The 19,278-nt window shown below is 39.4% G+C and overlaps 1 pseudogene; it reads left to right on the top strand.

The window, feature by feature from the left end:
• The window catches only part of LOC126385253 (NXPE family member 3-like), a 27,182-nt pseudogene extending 8,110 nt beyond the window's left edge, over nt 1-19,072 (top strand).
• Nucleotides 19,073-19,278: the final 206 nt, after the last annotated feature.

Raw genomic sequence — 19,278 nt, forward strand, 5'->3', positions numbered from 1 at the left:
CCCAGTACCTAAAACTGTGGGTAAATGAGGACCCATCATGCCCATTGTGTTCAGGTACCGCAACCTTAAAGCATATTTTGTCAGGCTGTAAAGTTAGCTTGTCACAAGGCCGATATACATGGCGACATAACCAGGTGTTGAAATGTTTAGCTGCAGGCATCGAAGGGAAACGAAGACAGGTGAATTTAGAAGGTTTTTAGGATAGGAGTTTAGCAATTCAGTTTGTCCGTGAGGGAGAGAAATACAGAAGGGATAAGTTAGTGAGGAGGCAAGGGTGTGGCCGCCTAGAAGGTGCTTGTTATTGGGAAATGCAAGTAGATTTAGGGGGAAAGCTTGTTGTTCCCCAGGAAATAGTTTGTACCAGGCAGAGGCCTGACTTAGTGTTGTGGTCAGTGAGTCAACGGATAGTTTATTTCATTGAGCTGACAGTTCCTTGGGAAGACTCAGTGGAAGAAGCCTATGAAAGGAAAAAGCTTAGATATGCAGATTTAGGAGCAGAAGCTGAGCAGCAAGGATGGAAAACTAGGATTTGTCCAGTGGAAGTGGGGTGTAGGGGATTCATAGCAAGATCAGCTGTGTCACTCCTGGGGGAACTCGGAGTGCGGGTACAGAGGTTGAGGAAGACAGTGAAGGAAATGTCAGATGAAGCAGCAAGAACCAGCCAGTTTATCTATTACCGAAGAAATAATGTCAGTTGGGGGCCAGCAGGGGGAACTACTAAGCAGGGCACATAACTCCTTGAGATCAGGTGGAGAGATCCACTTCCTCTCAGGAGGAAATCCAGGAAGAGGAAGTATTTAAGTGTGGGAGTGGCCTATTTGAATCCATTTTGTTTGAGGCCATGTGGCAAGGTGAATGTGCTTGCTGATCCTGTAAGTTCATTTAGCTCCTTTAACTTTAGCTTATATTGTAGTTATGCTATGTAGCGTGTGAAATAGAGTATGGTGAATGTGCTAGGAAAGGTAGTATCAGCTCTGTTTCTACCTGTAGCTCGCATGTACGGAGCCTGGGTTTGGTTGAAGATGGCAGTGCTGTTTGGGCTGAGAAAGCCATGTGTAAGTAAGGTAAAGGAGGTTATTGGGTTGGTGCGGGGAGGGGAACAGTGAGACCTGGCATTAGGGGAGTGTCTCTGGGACGCCAGAGATCACTGTCTAGCCTCCTGGAGGTGTCGTGGCACCAACTAGACGAAACACTGGTGAAAGGAGGTTCCCACCCGATGACCCCAAAGACATGCTATTTATCACTGCTCACTGGTTTGTATAGTTAAGCCTTGCCATATTAGCTTATCATAGGGCTTAGATTATTCACTGAGTGTTGATCCTTTCTCTAGAGCACAAACTTCTTGTGTTTATTTGAACTGAAACATTGATATGATAGATATGAAACATGGAAATGTAACATGTATACAGTGCCAACATTTTTCTTCTGGCCACTGGGCTGTTGTAACTACAGGCAGTAAAGACTGAATCTAAAGATGCCTCAAGTTTTAAAGATGATACAAATAAAACTCAGTGTGCATTAAGAAATGTCGTTCAGTTATTGGACTGTTTGTCCACACAGTTTTTCACAAAGTTACCATCCTTGTTTGTGAACAACTAAACCTTTCAAAGATTCCCCTTTCAGACCTGTTAATCATAACATCATCTGTTACCAGTTAACCTGTTGACCTGTGAAATGTTCCAAACAGCTGTTCTTTTGTTGCCCCTGTCCCAACTTTTTTTGGGAAGATGTTGCTGACATCAAAATCAGAAGTGTATATTTTACAAAACTAAAATTTAGCATTTTAAACATTAAATATATTATCTTTGTACTGTATTCAGTTGAATGTAGGTCAGAAAGGATTTGCAAATCATTGCACTTTGTTTTTATTCACATTTTACACAGTGCCCCAACATTTTCTGATTTGGGGTTGCATGTTTAATTGTAAATTCATACATTTCAATTTTCTTGAATTTGTCTTCTCAGAAAGTTAAAGATGAATGCTTTTTGCCACTTTTGTGCAACAAGCTAGAAACATAACAGCGATATATTACATTTTGTTTTCACTGCATGTCATCGGTCCAGAAGTTGGCCATTACATTTTGTTTTCACTGCATGTCATCGGTCCAGAAGTTGGCCATTTTGAACATACTAAACATCAGCAAAACAACCAAACCAAACCAAACGTGTCACTGTACCCAATTTTTGTTGCTTAAAATAATAATAATAATAATGATGATGATGATGATGATGATGATAATAATGATAATAATAATAATAATAATAATAATAATAATAATTATTATTATTATTATTATTATGTTTTTGGCTTGATTAATCAGTTGGCTCGCAAAAAGCATCTGGAGTACCACAGATTGCCAAAAGTTTTTACAAATCATGGAGAAGAGTGCAAAAACTTGTCTGAGGAAAGGAGGCGGCTGTGATTGCCTAAACTGTACCACAACTTCCAGGGCAAGAGCCTTGATGACATTTGATTTAATTTGCATTACTTGTCAGGAAGGTAAACATAAATAACTACTAACTAATTTTATGGTGTCATAAAATGCAAGCATATTGATATTTAGCTGCTGTTTCATGCATTCTTGACTGAATATCTGATTCTGATCCAATTTCATAGCCTACTACTAGTACAAGAGACTTCTATAGTTTTTGTCAAATTTTACTAAAATGTAGATGTTCAAAAGTGTGCTATATTAATATGTATATTATATTAGAAATAAGATAGTTCAGTGTTGGGATACAAAATAGGCAGGCTGCATTAGGGTTGTCATCTCAAGATGGACTGAGCCAGCTTGTAGGGATCTTCAACACCTATTAACCATAGTTCTCAAAACATCACACTCTTTCCTTCTCTTTGAGTTTCAGCAGCTTCCACCTGTTTTTTCTGAACCTTATCTTGGTTTAGACATCCTAAAATTGGCTGAAATTACATCCATAATGTATCTCTATAATGGCTGTGCATCCGGGTTACTAACCAAACCACAATGTTGGTGCAGATACTCTCTCCCCTTATAACTAAATGTATGAGTGTTAGCAGTGACATAGTAGACATCTAGTAGACATGTGGCAACATTCACATTTGTTTGGAGTTGTGTTAATGGCAAATGTGAGTGTAATATTAATTCTCCCTTTAGTTCTAGTTTAGTCTCCACCAACTCCAGAGTGAAATATCTGACCTGCTGCAAAACCAAAACAATGAACTGAAAGATGCTATAGTATTTTGCAGAGCTCAGAGAAACTGCAAGTGAACCTTACAGATAGCCATTGGACCCATTGCTTTAGAATATTAATTAGAATATATATATATTTTTTAATGCAGGCAAATATTAAAAAACAAGAAACATCCACAGATCTTTTTTTGCTGCAATACTGTGAGTGCACACTAGGAAAACGAGGAAGCAGGGCTACGCTGTGTTCCTGGGGGCCTGGTTTAATGTCTGCTCAGCTAGCAAGAGTTAACAGCAGCAGCTAAGATCCGACACTGAGCCATTAAATGGTCCCAACAAACTCACATGAACACCAAAGCCGCTCAACTTTGGTTTTAAACCCTTGATAACCATTTAGTAATATTAGCAGTGGGATGCTAACAGTTAACATAGTGATTGTGTGTACGGGCAGACTCTGTCTGTGGTGTGGAGCTTATATTTCTGCAGCTGTAATCTCCTAGTGGAGGGGGAGGCAGAGGGACCAAAAGGCTCATTATCAACAAAGAGTGAGAGCAGTGCAAGTCATTAGACTAGCATTACCATAGGCTGGTCCCAGAAAAAGGTTTTAGCCTATTGACATAAAAAACATTTTGTTTCCTTGCCTAGAGTTAAAATCAGCAGCCTTTCTCCCTCCCAAATATGATGAGATATCAAACCAAAAATGGTGAAACTTGTTTTATATTACACGATTACCATAATGTCAGATAACGTTACATAATTCTTGAAACACCACCACACAACCTAAATCTGTAGCTTATGTGTAGCTACTGTACATTTTATAAAATGAATTCATTACTCAGCCATGAAAGATTCAGCCCTTGACATGACTGAGTCCGTCTGTTAACTCAACCATGAAATACGCAGGTTGTTCAACAAACTGGCAATCACTTGTGCTTTATGCAACAGTAATGTGGTGACATTAGCGGATGGAAGGGACATTTAGTAGCTAATGTAACAACAACACCTTTTATTAGTGCAATTTTAAATCACAAAATGGATTTTAAAGGCTACGTTTTTTCCTACTTGTACCTTCGTATAATGATTTCAGACTTGTGTCCACCTTTGTTGTAATTATGTTGTTCGTGTTGTAGTGTGCTCAAGAGATATTTTATCGTGTGCTTTTTTTCAGGGGTGTCAACTTAAAAGTCTACATTCAGGCCTCAGGACCTGGCAATGTCACTGTGTTGCCAAAAAAGAAAGGTTAAGTATAAATTTTACCACTGCCACCACTGTCCATAACTCAAACTTAAATTTGCTACAGACAAAGTAAAACAGCCAGCAAAAGGCTGTTTGTACACAACTTATGACTGTTGTCTTGCTAGCGTTCCCCTGTAGATGTATTCAGCCAATTTGAGAAGAGCCCTGGGAGCATGAAATACTACACCAAAATTTGATGAACGTGGCATCAGCTGTTAGCAGTGTATCTAGACTTTTTCACATTATACCAGCTGTTATCCCCCAGTATAAGGAGAGACTGCAATTGCTTGCTTGATTTCGGCTAGAAAGCTAACACTTTTTTCCCAGAACTGTGTGGAGGGAGTGTTAACTATTTGCATGTACTAAGAGTGTACCATTACAGTGCACAACAACTAAACAACTGCCACTTCTCCTCTTTTGGAAATTAGCTTAATTGTGGTTTTAGCCATGATTCTTGTCAGCTAGCAGGTAGCCCAAATGTTTAGCAGTTATAACACATGTTAATGTTATTGTTGCCATCATTGTTTCTTGGATTTTAGAAGACCAATTGTCCACATTTATTCATCTGTTGAGTCAGGAAGCTCTCAGGGATACGGCAAATTTGGACCTTGAGTACCTTGCCTGATATGGGGACACTAGAGAGGGTGTGGCTCAGCACATAAAAAGACGTAACATCATATTTGCTGAGCCAATCATCCCAGAAACTTAGAGGAAATGTCTACATATGTAGTAACAACACTTTCTGAAAGTTTCATTCAAATCAACCACTAGGGGGCGTCCCCAAAAAAAAAAAAAAAAAAAGGAGTGGCATAACACAAATCAAACTAGCAGATTTTTTCCCTCTAATCGTTACAAAACTTGCAGGGTGTGTTAAATTCTAATGTTGAACCACTGATGAAGAATTATTGTGAGATCTGTCACTAGGGGGAGCCATCGGTTCCAAACAGGTCAATTACATTTTGCAAATTTGGCCATGAATCAGTGAAAGTTTCTTCCAGCATCAGCAAACTTACTGACAAAGGTCTTGTACGAGGTCTTGATCCACCCCAGCTTTTAGGACTTAAAGGTCCATGCTGGGTTGAATCCAGGAGTTGCCACTTGTGGCTGTATTTATTATTATTTGTCTTGTCTGTTTCAAAAAACATTTTGAATGTCGATAGGAATATTCATGTAAATAAAGATTAAATGAAAAATAGGCAGTGGCAGAATTTACAGAATTTTACATAAAAGAATAAACTAAAGGCATGGCAGCAAAACGTTTAAAGTAAACGGCTAAAGAAATTCCCCAACAGACTTTAAACAAACAGCCACATTACATTAAACAATTGAATTAGCAGCATTCAGTAACAAGACATTTGCATCTGGGGGCAAATAGTCCTAACTTTGTAGCTGACACCAAAATAAGGGAACAAAAAAAGCACTTTCACCAAAGACAAAGTGGGTTTGAGGAATGACGTACATAAGTTGTCCACATGACTGAAGGTTGCTACTGATAGTTTTCGGAGTCAGTAAAGAACATAAATTAGAAGGCAGTTCATGTAATATGGCCTTTATAAAGACAAATGTACCAGTGTTACCTCCTACAGTTGTTTCAAGAAGACAAATCAACTTTCTCATATGAACTGCAATGATGTGTGCAGAAACCTGAATCAGAGACAAATCACAGCACAGCATGGTATACTGAATCCAACATTTTCAAGGAAGATTAATTTGAAATATTACAATAATAAACTGCTGATAAAAGTGTCACGTGAACCATTCCTTTTTTCTAGCACCAAATGAGAAACAGAATTCATTTCTATAATAGAAACCAAACTTAATCCTGAGGGTTTTTTTTGTGGGACACTCTGTATAATGTTTAAAAGACAGACTGTCTTGACCCCTAAGAATAACCCCACCTATTACTTCCTCTCAGGTCAACCGGAGGTGAAGAGTAGCAGTGTGACATCTGGACCCTCTGGCTATTACTACCAGGGTGCATGGCGAGCACTAGATGGAACAACAGTTCAACAGTTCAACAGTTCAACATCTATAACATCACTAAGTGTCTGAAAGGGAAGAAAGTCCACCTGTATGGAGACTCCACAATCAGACAGTGGAATGAATTCCTCATCCAAAACCTACCAGGTACCTGATCCACAGGATTTCTAGGAACAGTTTGATTTTGTTCACACTGCAGATTAATCTGTTTCTCTTGTCATACTTTTAGGTCTTAAGGAGTTTGACCTACATGGCCGGTCAAAATTTGAACCTTTCATAGGCATAGACAATGCAAACAATATCATGGTGACGTTCAAGTTCCACGGCCCTCCTTTAGTCAGTCATGTCACGGTACCACCTACCGCACTACCTTACACTGCCAATGAAATAGACCGTTTAACCGGAGGCACCAACACCATCGTAATTATTGGCATCTGGGCTCACATTACACCTCTCCCCATAGAGCTCTACATACGGCGNAGAAGAAGAAGAAGAAGAAGAAGAAGAAGAAGAAGAAGAAGAAGAAGAAGAAGGAGGAGGAGGAGGAGGAGGAGGAGGAGGAAGCAGCAGCAGCAGCAGCAGAAGAAGAAGGAGGAGGAGGAGAACAACCTGGGTCTTTCTGCCTGCACTGAGACACACTCCAAAGAGGAGAGCTGAGGCCTGCAATTGTTTGCTCAATTTGGTAGGCTTTTATTTGATAAAACATATTCTAAAACCACCATTGTTAAGAGGGAAATAGTTGTTAGTTCATGGAGACAAAGATCATTTTAAAACATCTTTTAAAAACTTTTAACTTTAAAAACAACGGATGAAAAGGTTTGACTAGGGTCTGTCTGTTTGAAATAAAACCTTGGAGTGGTTGCCAGAGCATGCCAGACAGGAAGTATGGTATGCCAAACAATACAATTTCTAATAAAACAAATTCTATTTATTTAATTCAAAAGTTAACTCAGTTCTTTGTAAATTTAGAGTCCACTCACCTGCAAGCATCTGACTGATAGGAACAACTTTCTCCTGTTTTACAAGGTATATCATTTGTTTGAACAATTTATTTATTAAAATGTTTGTCACGTTTTTTCCTGTTATACTTATTCGCTTTTTTTGTTTTAGTCAAAGCCAACACCTAAGTAGAGGAGCCAACCACTGTTCCCACAATTAGTCGATTTTGTTGCACTTTTAATATATTAATTTAGTGGACCATTTACTTTGTTCTGTTGTGTGAGGCCTTGCCACATCAAAGGGGGAGACTGGCTACAGGCTACAGTGAGGCTAAAAACAGAGTTTAAATGATGTTTTTCCAAACAACTTTTTATGTCGCGGCTTCAGGACACTTGGATCACTATGGACAAGCAGTATGGAGATATTTTGTGGTTTCAATTATGTGTTTTTTGGACGTTTTAATCTGGGGCACCCAGCCTACATTAGGTGGAGTTGTGCTGCTACCCCCTCTTCCCTTGGATCTCCGCAAGGGATGTGAGGACTCTGAAACTTCACCTGAGCCTCCCTCTGCATATGAGTGAGTAGGTAATGGCTGAATTTTCATTTTTGGGTGCTCTATCCCTTTAAGTACAATATATTATAACTTTTTATACTACAGAATAGAAGTGAAGTGCCCTCTGTGTGTATGCACTGTAAGGCAAAGCATCTCTAAAGCACAGGCCCGTTTTTGTTGTGTTTTGTTTGCTTTTGCATGAAGCCACTTTGTTTCTACCTGGAGCATTTTTGATAAAATTTAAGTATACTTTAAACTCATTATAAATTCAAATAAATGGTACTTTAAAGTTTTTTTTAACACTTTATTTTGATTCGAAGTATATTTATTGTATATTATAATAGTTATCTACAAAAATGATCAAAGTATACTTAAAATATTTAGTTGAGCACATGATTGTACTAAAAGTGTGCTATTTTCTTATTTAAAATCTGTTTTAAGTAAAATGTATTGAATTTGTTATGCATTTCAAGTGTGCTTAAATTGTAATTAAGAAATTCTTCCAGTAGAAACAAAGTTGGATGAAAGTTTATTTTTAAAAAGTATGGAATTACTAGTAAAAGATGTGCTTAAGTATATTTAAGCGCAACAACAGAGCCTGTTTTACCTGTTGCTGTAATCACATCCATCGCTAGTGATGTTTTGTTGGCAAGCAACACACCATCAAAAATCCAGCCCTGTGACTACGCCTTAAATCTTTTCGAATCTAGCAGATAGACAACATTCTTGTTATATTATACATAATAATAAATGATATGACGTGTGCACAGGCCCGTTTTTGTTGTGTTTTGTTTGCTTTTGCATGAAGCCACTTTGTTTCTACCTGGAGCATTTTTGATAAAAATTAAGTATACTTTAAACTCATTATAAATTCAAATAAATGGTACTTTAAAGTTTTTTTAACACTTTATTTTGATTCGAAGTATATTTATTGTATATTATAATAGTTATCTACAAAAATGATCAAAGTATACTTAAAACATTTAGTTGAGCACATGATTGTACTAAAAGTGTGCTATTTTCTTATTTAAAATCTGTTTTAAGTAAAATGTATTGAATTTGTTATGCATTTCAAGTGTGCTTAAATTGTAATTAAGAAATTCTTCTAGTAGAAACAAAGTTGGATGAAAGTTTATTTTTAAAAAGTACGGAATTACTAGTAAAAGATGTGCTTAAGTATATTCAAGTGCAACAACAGAGCCTGTTTTACCTGTTGCTGTAATCACATCCATCGCTAGTGATGTTTTGTTGGCAAGCAACACACCATCAAAAATCCAGCCCTGTGACTACGCCTTAAATCTTTTCGAATCTAGCAGATAGACAACATTCTTGTTATATTATACATAATAATAAATGATATGACGTGTGTGTATATATAACAACTGTGCTTGTAAAAGGGACTCATGTTACTGAGGTGGCTCTTTTGGCACATAGGAGTGTTTAATGTTAAAACAAGTTGAGATACTCTTGTCTATTACTGCTGTGAGCGTGCTCCAGTGCTGTCTGAAGTCACCACCCTCACATTCATTACCAGGAAATCCAGCAAACAAAACAAACATTTAGGCAAATGAGCAGGTGGGTGGGTGTGTGTCACATCAACTGCATTTGTTGTCTTGGCAGAAATACATTTGAACAATTTGCAGAAGGCTATTCTGATCTGTGTCATGAGAGAGAAAACACATGTGTGCAACTTGTTGTGTTGTGGATCACAGGAGACTGCAGTGTCCAAATGGATTCAGATATTTACAGTACATGATGCTGTACATTATGGGGTTGCCTAACTACAAGAGAGAGGCTGCTGTCTTTGGTTGTGGCTTTCATGGATGGTTGATCAAAGGAATTACCTGTAAGACCGGATCTAGTCATGATAACAGAAGGCTGGACATGTCACACTACTTGTATAGAGAGAATTTCACAATCAGGTTCAAGTTTCAGCATTACAAGGTTTCAGTTACCCTTTTGTTTTTATGTTTTATTCAGTATCAGAGGAAGTTGTTACAGTGCTGTGCTACGGCCATAGATCAGGACTGTCATGAAGGCCAGAGCTTGTACAAGAAGGGAGTGGAGCGCCATCTTCCTCGTTCTGGCCGTGGCTGTCTTAATCTTAGTGCTACGCAACATTGACGTTCTGGAGGTGAGAACCTGTTTTTAGTGGGATCACTTGAATGGTGGACCCCATTTGAAATGTTTAATGTTGGTCAACTAAACTTCACCATCAGTCACAGAGCAGAGTGGAGAGCAACTGCAGCGCCTGGCTCTAAAAACTGCAGCCGCCTCACTCTCACGATTTTATCAGCTTCCACTTTTGTAATATGTCAGAGCAAGTCGGGATGAAGTTGGGATGAAGTTGGACACAAAACTAACCGGCATGCATTGTGAGCCGATCACCGGTGATCGAATCTGCTCAGGCCTGGCTCATCTCAAACGAACCGATAAACTGAGCAGAGCAATTTTTCTGTTGCCATAGACTGAGATGAACCAGGGCCTGATGAGATGGGGTTACTGCGAGTGCTGGAGCTTATCCTGTTCACACTCAATCCACTAAATGAGTTGCCGTTACTGATTTTGGAGGTTTTTGGACTTTTTGCATTTTTACTTCCAGCTTTGTTCTTCAGAACCCAAGGAGGTCACGAGTAAAGGAGCAATAGGGCAAAGATAGAAAATAATTGACTCATTGTCTTTGATTGATTCCGTTTTGATTGCATTTATTACATCTGATTGATATTACAGTTTCATTGCTGTAAGCTTCTGCATACAGAATCCGTTTAAGGGTTAAAATAAGGTAACTCATCTGTTGTTAAAGTGAAAGTTTCCTTTCTACAACTGATTTAAGGGTTTCTTGAATAATCACGTCGTCTTAGAGATGTAAAATTCCAGATTGTGTGCAGCTACGTCAGGCCCATAGACAAAGGCTTATCAGTTGGACTGGACTCAAAAATGAACATTTCCCTAGAGAGCAAAAGTATAAGTGTTACATTTTAGAAGGGAGCTGTCGTCAAATAGTGCTCTCAACTAGTATTTTTATGTTCAAGCCACTAGGATGCTGTTGAGAGGGCAGTGGGGGAGGCTTTAGGAAGAAGACCATCAATAGCTGGATGAATCACCTTTGCACCAGTCTATGTATTGATTAGAAATCTCTCTTAACCCCTGCCAGTTTCAGCAAGAAGTGAACTCCATCATCCTCCCGAGAGTTACCACTCACCCTGACATGAATCACAGCTTCTGCACCTTCCAGCCACTCTCCCCTGAGGACGCTCTGGAGGAACGCCTCCTACTAGACTCCATTGCTTGGCCTGAAACTCCACCTTTGCCAGCTCCTTTTTACTCAGTGAATACCAGTGATCCAGCTCACAGCACCTTCACCATTCTCCCAAGGAGGGGAGAAGGACAGTGGCATGTAGGGGATCAGCTGGAGGTTATGATAACAATGTCTGACTTCCAGGGCCGTCCCAAGAAGTCTGGGGGGGACTTCTTACTCGCCCGACTCCACAACCTGAAGTTTGGTGCAGGTGTAGCTGGGCAAGTGGTGGATCATCTCAATGGGAGCTACTCTGCTGTGTTCTCTTTACTCTGGGAAGGAGAAGCGCAGGTTGAGGTGATGCTAAAAGCTAACATGGTAAATGTGGTTGTACTGTAGGTGTGTAAATCTATCTTCAGTGGTGGCCCTGAGGGTCAAAACACAGAAATCATTTTAGAAACAAAATTACAGCATTTCACAAAACAATATTTCCCAAAACACTACAACATTTCAATCAGGAGATACTCATTCTAAAAGAAAATACTATTTATTTACATATGCACATAAGTATGAGAAATGACAAGAGTCTTTGGCAATTAGACCCCATCGTGATGTCATCTATTCCAAGAGGGTGGGAAAGACATAGTGGATTAGGTATCTCCCCCCATGGAGTCTAGACGCTGGTGGTGGTGGTGATGAAATGAGATGAAAAGAGCTGAGGATCTGGATGTTAAGAGGAGTGGGCTTTTGATGAGCTTGTCCTGTCAGAGCATATGATGACAGCAAGCCAAACTGATTTTGTGACAGACAGAATTACAATCATATGAGTGCAGAGACAATGGGTATGAATAACGAGCAAAAAGGCAGCAATGACAGAATAATTGTCTTTATTAATATGACTTAACATGACTTGGATTTGGTGAAAACTCTGGTTCTCTGTCCAATCAGGTGATGCTGGTTCATCCCGGTGAGGCTATCTCAGTGTTGAAAAGGCTGAACAGAGAACATCCTGACAGGGTTTACTTCAGGAGCCTCTTCCGCACAGACTCACTCTCTGAAACTACTGTCTGTAACGTCTGCCTGCGTCCAACCCAGCAGCCGCTGTGCAACTACACTGACGTCCGGACAGGCGAGCCTTGGTTCTGCTACAAGCCAAAGAACCTGAGCTGTGATGCCAGAATCAGCCACACCATGAAAGGAAAAGGTGGCTTCACCATGGCCTATGAGAGGAAGCTCTTTCGGAGGTGAGGGAAAAGAGAGACAGGACTCGCATCTTGTATAACTTAAAATAACATTCATCAAGTGCCAATGGATCTTGCCAATGTCTTGGCAAGAAACAACCACTTTTCGTGCTTAAAGAGCAGCTGGAAACATAGCAGTCACTTGCTACTATTGATGTATAAAGAGACCTGGATACAGCATTGTCAGCAGGGCCCCAGTTATTCATATGAAAATTGCTCAGAAAGTGGTTCAGTTGTCAAATGATCACCCAAATGATAGCCAATGCTTACACATTGTGCGACCCATAGAGCAGGCACACTGTAGACTTCTGCCGGCTGAGCTGGCTACTTCTGGTTAAATGCACTGTTGGCGTGAATTCAGTAGTCCAGCTCTTCTCGACTTTCTCATTGTTATTTGACTGAATGGATTTAATTCCTGTAGTGAAATGAGTCATTTAGCAGGGGTTGTGACAAAAAAATGTATCCACTAGTTTACAGAGGTCTCTTTCTTGCTGTAATTCAATGAGAATTACAGAGGTCTCTTTCTTGCTGTAATTCAATGAGAAAAAGTCTTTTTGGGCCACGGGGCATCATGTGACAAACCTGGAAGTTGTAATTCTACTGATTGGCCACCATGAAAACTGGCTGGAGTCCTGGTCACTACAGAACACCCACTTTTGGTGCCTACAAAGCCGCTACAAAAACAGACATGACTTCCTGTATCACAACTGGTGTCACTGTTTGTTGATCTTGAACAGATATCACACCATTCACCATCTCCTCCACCTCCAGATACAAAGTCATCTCATATACAAAGTTACTTTTGAAACATTGATATGATAGATATGAAACATGGAAATGTAACATGTATACAGTGCCAACATTTTTCTTCTGGCCACTGGGCTGTTGTAACTACAGGCAGTAAAGACTGAATCTAAAGATGCCTCAAGTTTTATGACGCAATGATGACACAAATAAAACTCAGTGTGCATTAAGAAATGTCATTCAGTTATTGGACTGTTTGCCCACACAGTTTTTCACAAAGTTACCATCCTTGTTTGTGAACAACTAAACCTCTCAAAGATTCCCCTTTCAGACCTGTTAATTATAACATCATCTGTTACCAGTTAACCTGTTGACCTGTGAAATGTTCCAAACAGCTGTTCTTTAGTTGCCCCTGTCCCAACGTTTTTTGGGAAGGTGTTGCTGACATCAAAATCAGAAGTGTATATTTTACAAAACTATATAATTTAGCAGTTTAAACGTTAAATATCTTATCTTTGTACTGTATTCAGTTGAATGTAGGTCAGAAAGGATTTGCAAATCAGTGCACCCTGTTTTTATTCACATTTTACACAGTGCCCCAACATTTTCTGATTTGGGGTTGCATGTTTAATTGTAAATTCATACATTTAAATTTTCTTGAATTTGTCTTCTCAGAAAGTTAAAGATGAATGTTTTTTGCCACTTTTGTGCAACAAGCTAGAAACATAACAGCGATATATTACATTTTGTTTTCACTGCATGTCATCGGTCCAGAAGTTGGCCATTTTGAACATACTAAACATCAACAAAACAACCAAACCAAACATGTGACTGTACCCAATTTTTGTTGCTTAAAATTATTATTATTATTATTATTATTATTATTATTATTATTATTATATTGTTGTTTTTGGCTTGATTAATCACTTGGCTCGCAAAAAGCATCTGGAGTACCACAGATTGCCAAAAGTTTTTACAAATCATGGAGAAGAGTGCAAAAGCTTGTCTGAGGAAAGGAGGCGGTTGTGATTGCCTAAACTGTACCACAACTTCCAGGGCAAGAGCCTTAATGACATTTGACTTAATTTGCATTACTTGTCCTTGTCAGGAAGGTAAATATAAATAACTACTAACTAATTTTATGGTGTCATAAAATGCAAGCATATTGATATTTAGCTGCTGTTTCATGCATTCTTGACTGAATATCTGATTCTGATCCAATTTCATAGCCTACTCCCACTACTAGTACAAGAGACTTCTATAGTTTTTGTCAAATTTTACTAAAATGTAGATGTTCAAAAGTGTGCTATATTAATATGTATATTATATTAGAAATAAGAGTTCACAGTGTTGGGATACAAAATAGGCAGGCTGCATTAGGGTCGTCATCTCAAGATGGACTGAGCCAGCTTGTAGGATCTTCAACACCTATTAACCATAGTTCTCAAAACATCACACTCTTTCCTTCTCTTTGAGTTTCAGCAGCTTCCACCTGTTTTTTCTGAACCTTATCTTGGTTTAGACATCCTAAAATTGGCTGAAATTACATCCACAATGTATCTCTATAATGGCTGTGCATCCGGGTTACTAACCAAACCACAATGTTGGTGCAAATACTCTCTCCCCTTACAACTTAATGTATGAGTGTTAGCAGTGACATAGTAGACATCTAGTAGACAAGTGGCAACATTCACATTTGTTTGGAGTTGTGTTAATGGCAAATGTGAGTGTAATATTGATTCTCCCTTTAGTTCTAGTTTAGTCTCCACCAACTCCAGAGTGAAATATCTGACCTGCTGCAAAACCAAAACAATGAACTGAAAGATGCTAAAGTATTGTGCAGAGCTCAGAGAAACTCAGGTGATAATTATTAATGTGTTGGTTCAACACTGCAAGCGAACCTTACAGATAGCCATTGGACCCATTGCTTTAGAATATTAATTAAAATATATATATATATTTTTTAATGCAGGCAAATATTAAAAAACAAAAAACATCCACAGATCTTTTTTTTGCTGCAATACTGTGAGTGCACACTGGGAAAACGAGGAAGCAGGGCTACGCTGTGTTCCTGGGGGCCTGGTTTAATGTCTGCTCAGCTAGCAAGAGTTAACAGCAGCAGCTAAGATCCGACACTGAGCCATTAAATGGTCCCAACAAACTCACATGAACACCAAAGCCGCTCAACTTTGGTTTTAAACCCTTGATAACCATTTAGTAATATTAGCAGTGGGATGCTAACAGTTAACATAGTGATTGTGTGTACGGGCAGACTCTGTCTGTGGTGTGAAGCTTATATTTCTGCAGCTGTAGTCTCCTAGAGGAGGGGGAGGCAGAGGGACCAAAAGGCTCATTATCAACAAAGAGTGAGAGCAGTGCAAGTCATGAGACTAACATTACTATAGGCCAGTCCCAGAAAAAAGGTTTTAGCCTACTGACATATTCTTTCCTTGCCTAGAGTTAAAATCAGTAGCCTTTCTCCCTCCCAAATATGATGAGACGTCAAACCAAAAAGGGTGAAACTTCTTTTATATTACACGATTACCATAATGTCAGATAACTTTACATAATTCTTGTAACACCACCACACAACCTAAATCTGTAGCTTATGTGTAGCTACTGTACATTTTATAAAATGAATTCATTACTCAGCCATGAAAGATTCAGCCCTTGACATGACTGAGTCCGTCTCTTAACTCAACCATGAAATACGCAGGTTGTTCAACAAACTGGCAATCACTTGTGCTTTATGCAACAGTAATGTGGTGACATTAGCGGATGGAAGGGGGAGTGCAACATTTAGTAGCTAATGTAACAACAGCACCTTTTATTAGTGCAATTTTAAATCACAAAATGGATTTTAAAGGCTACGTTTTTTCCTACCTTTGTGTAATGATTTCAGACTTGTGTCCACCTTTGTTGTAATTATGTTGTTCATGTTGTAGTGTGCTCAAGAGATATTTTATCGTGTGCTTTTTTTCAGGGGTGTCAACTTAAAAGTCTACATTCAGGCCTCAGGACCTGGCAATGTCACTGTGTTGCCAAAAAAGAAAGGTTAAGTATAAATTTTACCACTGTCACCACTGTCCATAACTCAAACTTAAGTAAAGTAAAACAGCCAGCAAAAGCCTGTTTGTACACAACTTATGACTGTTGTCTTGCTAGCTTTCCCCTGTCGATGTATTCAGCCAATTTGAGAAGAGCCCTGGGAGCATGAAATACTACACCAAAATTTGATGAACGTGGCATCAGCTGTTAGCAGTGCATCTAGACTTTTTCACATTATACCAGCTGTTATCCCCCAGTATAAGGAGAGACTGCAATTGCTTGCTTGATTTCGGCTAGAAAGCTAACACTTTTTTCCCAGAACTGTGTGGAGGGAGTGTTAACTATTTGCATGTACTAAGAGTGTACCATTACAGTGCATAACAACTAAACAACTGCCACTTCTCCTCTTTTGGAAATTAGCTTAATTGTGGTTTTAGCCATGATTCTTGTCAGCTACCAGGTAGCCCAAATGTTTAGCAGTTATAACACATGTTAATGTTATTGTTGCCGTCATTGTTTCTTGGATTTTAGAAGACCAATTGTCCACATTTATTCATCTGTTGAGTCAGGAAGCTCTCAGGGATACGGCAAATTTGGACCTTGAGTACCTCGCCCGATGTGAGGACACTAGAGAGGGTGTGGCTCAGCACATACAAAGACATAACATCATATTTGCTGAGCCAATCAACCCAAAAACTTGGGAGGAAATGTCTACATATGTAGTAGCAACACTTTCTGAAAGTTTCATTCAAGTCAACCACTAGGGGGCGTCCCACATAAAAAAAAAAGAAAAAAAAAGGGAGTGGCATAACACAAATCAAACTAGCAGATTTTTTCCCTCTAATCATTACAAAACTTGCAGGGTGTGTTAAATTCTAATGTTGAACCACTTATGAAGAATTATTGTGAGATCTGTCACTAGGGGGAGCCATCGGTTCCAAACAGGTCAATTACATTTTTGCAAATTTGGCCATGAATCAGTGAAAGTTTGTTCCAGCATCAGCAAACTTACTGAACTTTTCTAACTAAGCCATTGAAGCATATCCTCAAAATGTTTCTGTAGTCCACAAATAGGATGCAACAATGTTTCCTTTACATGTTTCATGTAGCATGGCCCGGTAGAGACAAAGGTCTTGTACGAGGTCTTGATCCACCCCAGCTTTTAGGACTTAAAGGTCCATGCTGGGTTGAATGTCGATGGGAATATTCATGTAAATAAAGATTAAATGAAAAATAGACAGTGGCAGAATTTACAGAATTTTACATAAAAGAACAAACAAACTAAAGGCATGGCAGCAAAATGTTTAAAGTAAACGGCTAAAGAAATTCCCCAACAGACTTTAAACAAACAGCCACATTACATTAAACAATTGAATTAGCAGCATTCAGTAACCAGACATTTGCATCTGGGGGCAAATAGTCCTAACTTTGTAGCTGACACCAAAATAAGGGAACAAAAAAAGCACTTTCACCAAAGACAAAGTGGGTTTGAGGAATGACGTACATAAGTTGTCCACATGACTGAAGGTTGCTACTGATAGTTTTCGGAGTCAGTAAAGAACATAAATTAGAAGGCAGTTCATGTAATATGGCCTTTATAAAGACAAATGTACCAGTGTTACCTCCTACAGTTGTTTCAAGAAGACAAATCAACTTTCTCATATGAACTGCAATGATGTGTGCAGAAACCTGAATCAGAGACAAATCACAGCACAGCATGGTATACTGAATCCAACATTTTCAAGGAAGATTAATTTGAAATATTACAATAATAAACAGCTGATAAAAGCGTCACGTGAACCATTCGTTTTTTCTAGCACCAAATGAGAAACAGAATTCATTTCTATAATAGAAACCAAACTTAATCCTGAGGGGTTTTTTTGTGGGACACTCTGTATAATGTTTAAAAGACAGACTGTCTTGACCCCTAAGAATAACCCCACCTATTACTTCCTCTCAGGTCAACCGGAGGTGAAGAGTAGCAGTGTGACATCTGGACCCTCTGGCTATTACTACCAGGGTGTATGGCAAGCACTAGATGGAACAACAGTTCAACAGTTCAACATCTATAACATCACTAAGTGTCTGAAAGGGAAGAAAGTCCACCTGTATGGAGACTCCACCATCAGGCAGTGGAATGAATTCCTCATCCAAAACCTACCAGGTACCTGATCCACAGAATTTCTAGCAACAGTTTGATTTTGTTCACACTGCAGCTTAATCTGTTTCCCTTGTCATACTTTTAGGTCTTAAGGAGTTTGACCTACATGGCCGGTCAAAATTTGAACCTTTCATAGGCATAGACAATGCAAACAATATCATGGTGACGTTCAAGTTCCACGGCCCTCCTTTAGTCAGTCATGCCACGGTACCACCTACCGCACTACCTTACACTGCCAATGAAATAGACCGCTTAACCGGAGGCACCAATACCATCGTAATTATTGGCATCTGGGCTCACATTACACCTCTCCCCATAGAGCTTTACATACGGCGGCTGCAGGGCATCCGAAGGGCAGTGGTGCGGCTGCTGACCAGGGCTCCAGGGACAGTGGTCATCATCCGGACAGGAAACCCCAGAGCTTTGACATTTGATCTTTCGCTAATCTTCAGTGACTGGTACTCACTTCAGCGTTATAAGGTGCTCAGAGCCATGTTCAAAGGAATGGATGTTCATCTAATCGATGCCTGGTCGATGGTCCTGGCCCACCACCTGCCACATAATGTCCACCCACGACCTCCCATTATTAAAAACATGGTTGATGTTCTTTTGTCCCATGTGTGCCCTCAAAAAGGCAGCTAGGTGTGTGTTGATGGGGGGAGGGAGTCTAGATTCAAGCATACACCAAGTTTACATGTTGTCTACAGGTTGAGAAGTGAAGAGAATGGTGGCGGTGAGTGTGAACCACACAATGACATGGTGATGTGCAGGGCGGTGAGTGTGAACCACACAATGACATGGTGATGTGCAGGTGAAACACTGTGCAGCTGATGCAGAGGTCAAACAGCCAATTCAAAGTCTACTATGTGAAAGAGCTGTATAGGAACCTGGTGCCAGGCCAGACCTCATGGGTCCTCACTAAGCAGCAATTTATGAGGTCTCAAAAAAAGCCACAGTAACATTCACAGGAT

Source organism: Epinephelus moara, chromosome 23 (genome assembly GCF_006386435.1).
Source record: "Epinephelus moara isolate mb chromosome 23, YSFRI_EMoa_1.0, whole genome shotgun sequence".
NCBI classification, from domain to species: domain Eukaryota; kingdom Metazoa; phylum Chordata; class Actinopteri; order Perciformes; family Serranidae; genus Epinephelus; species Epinephelus moara.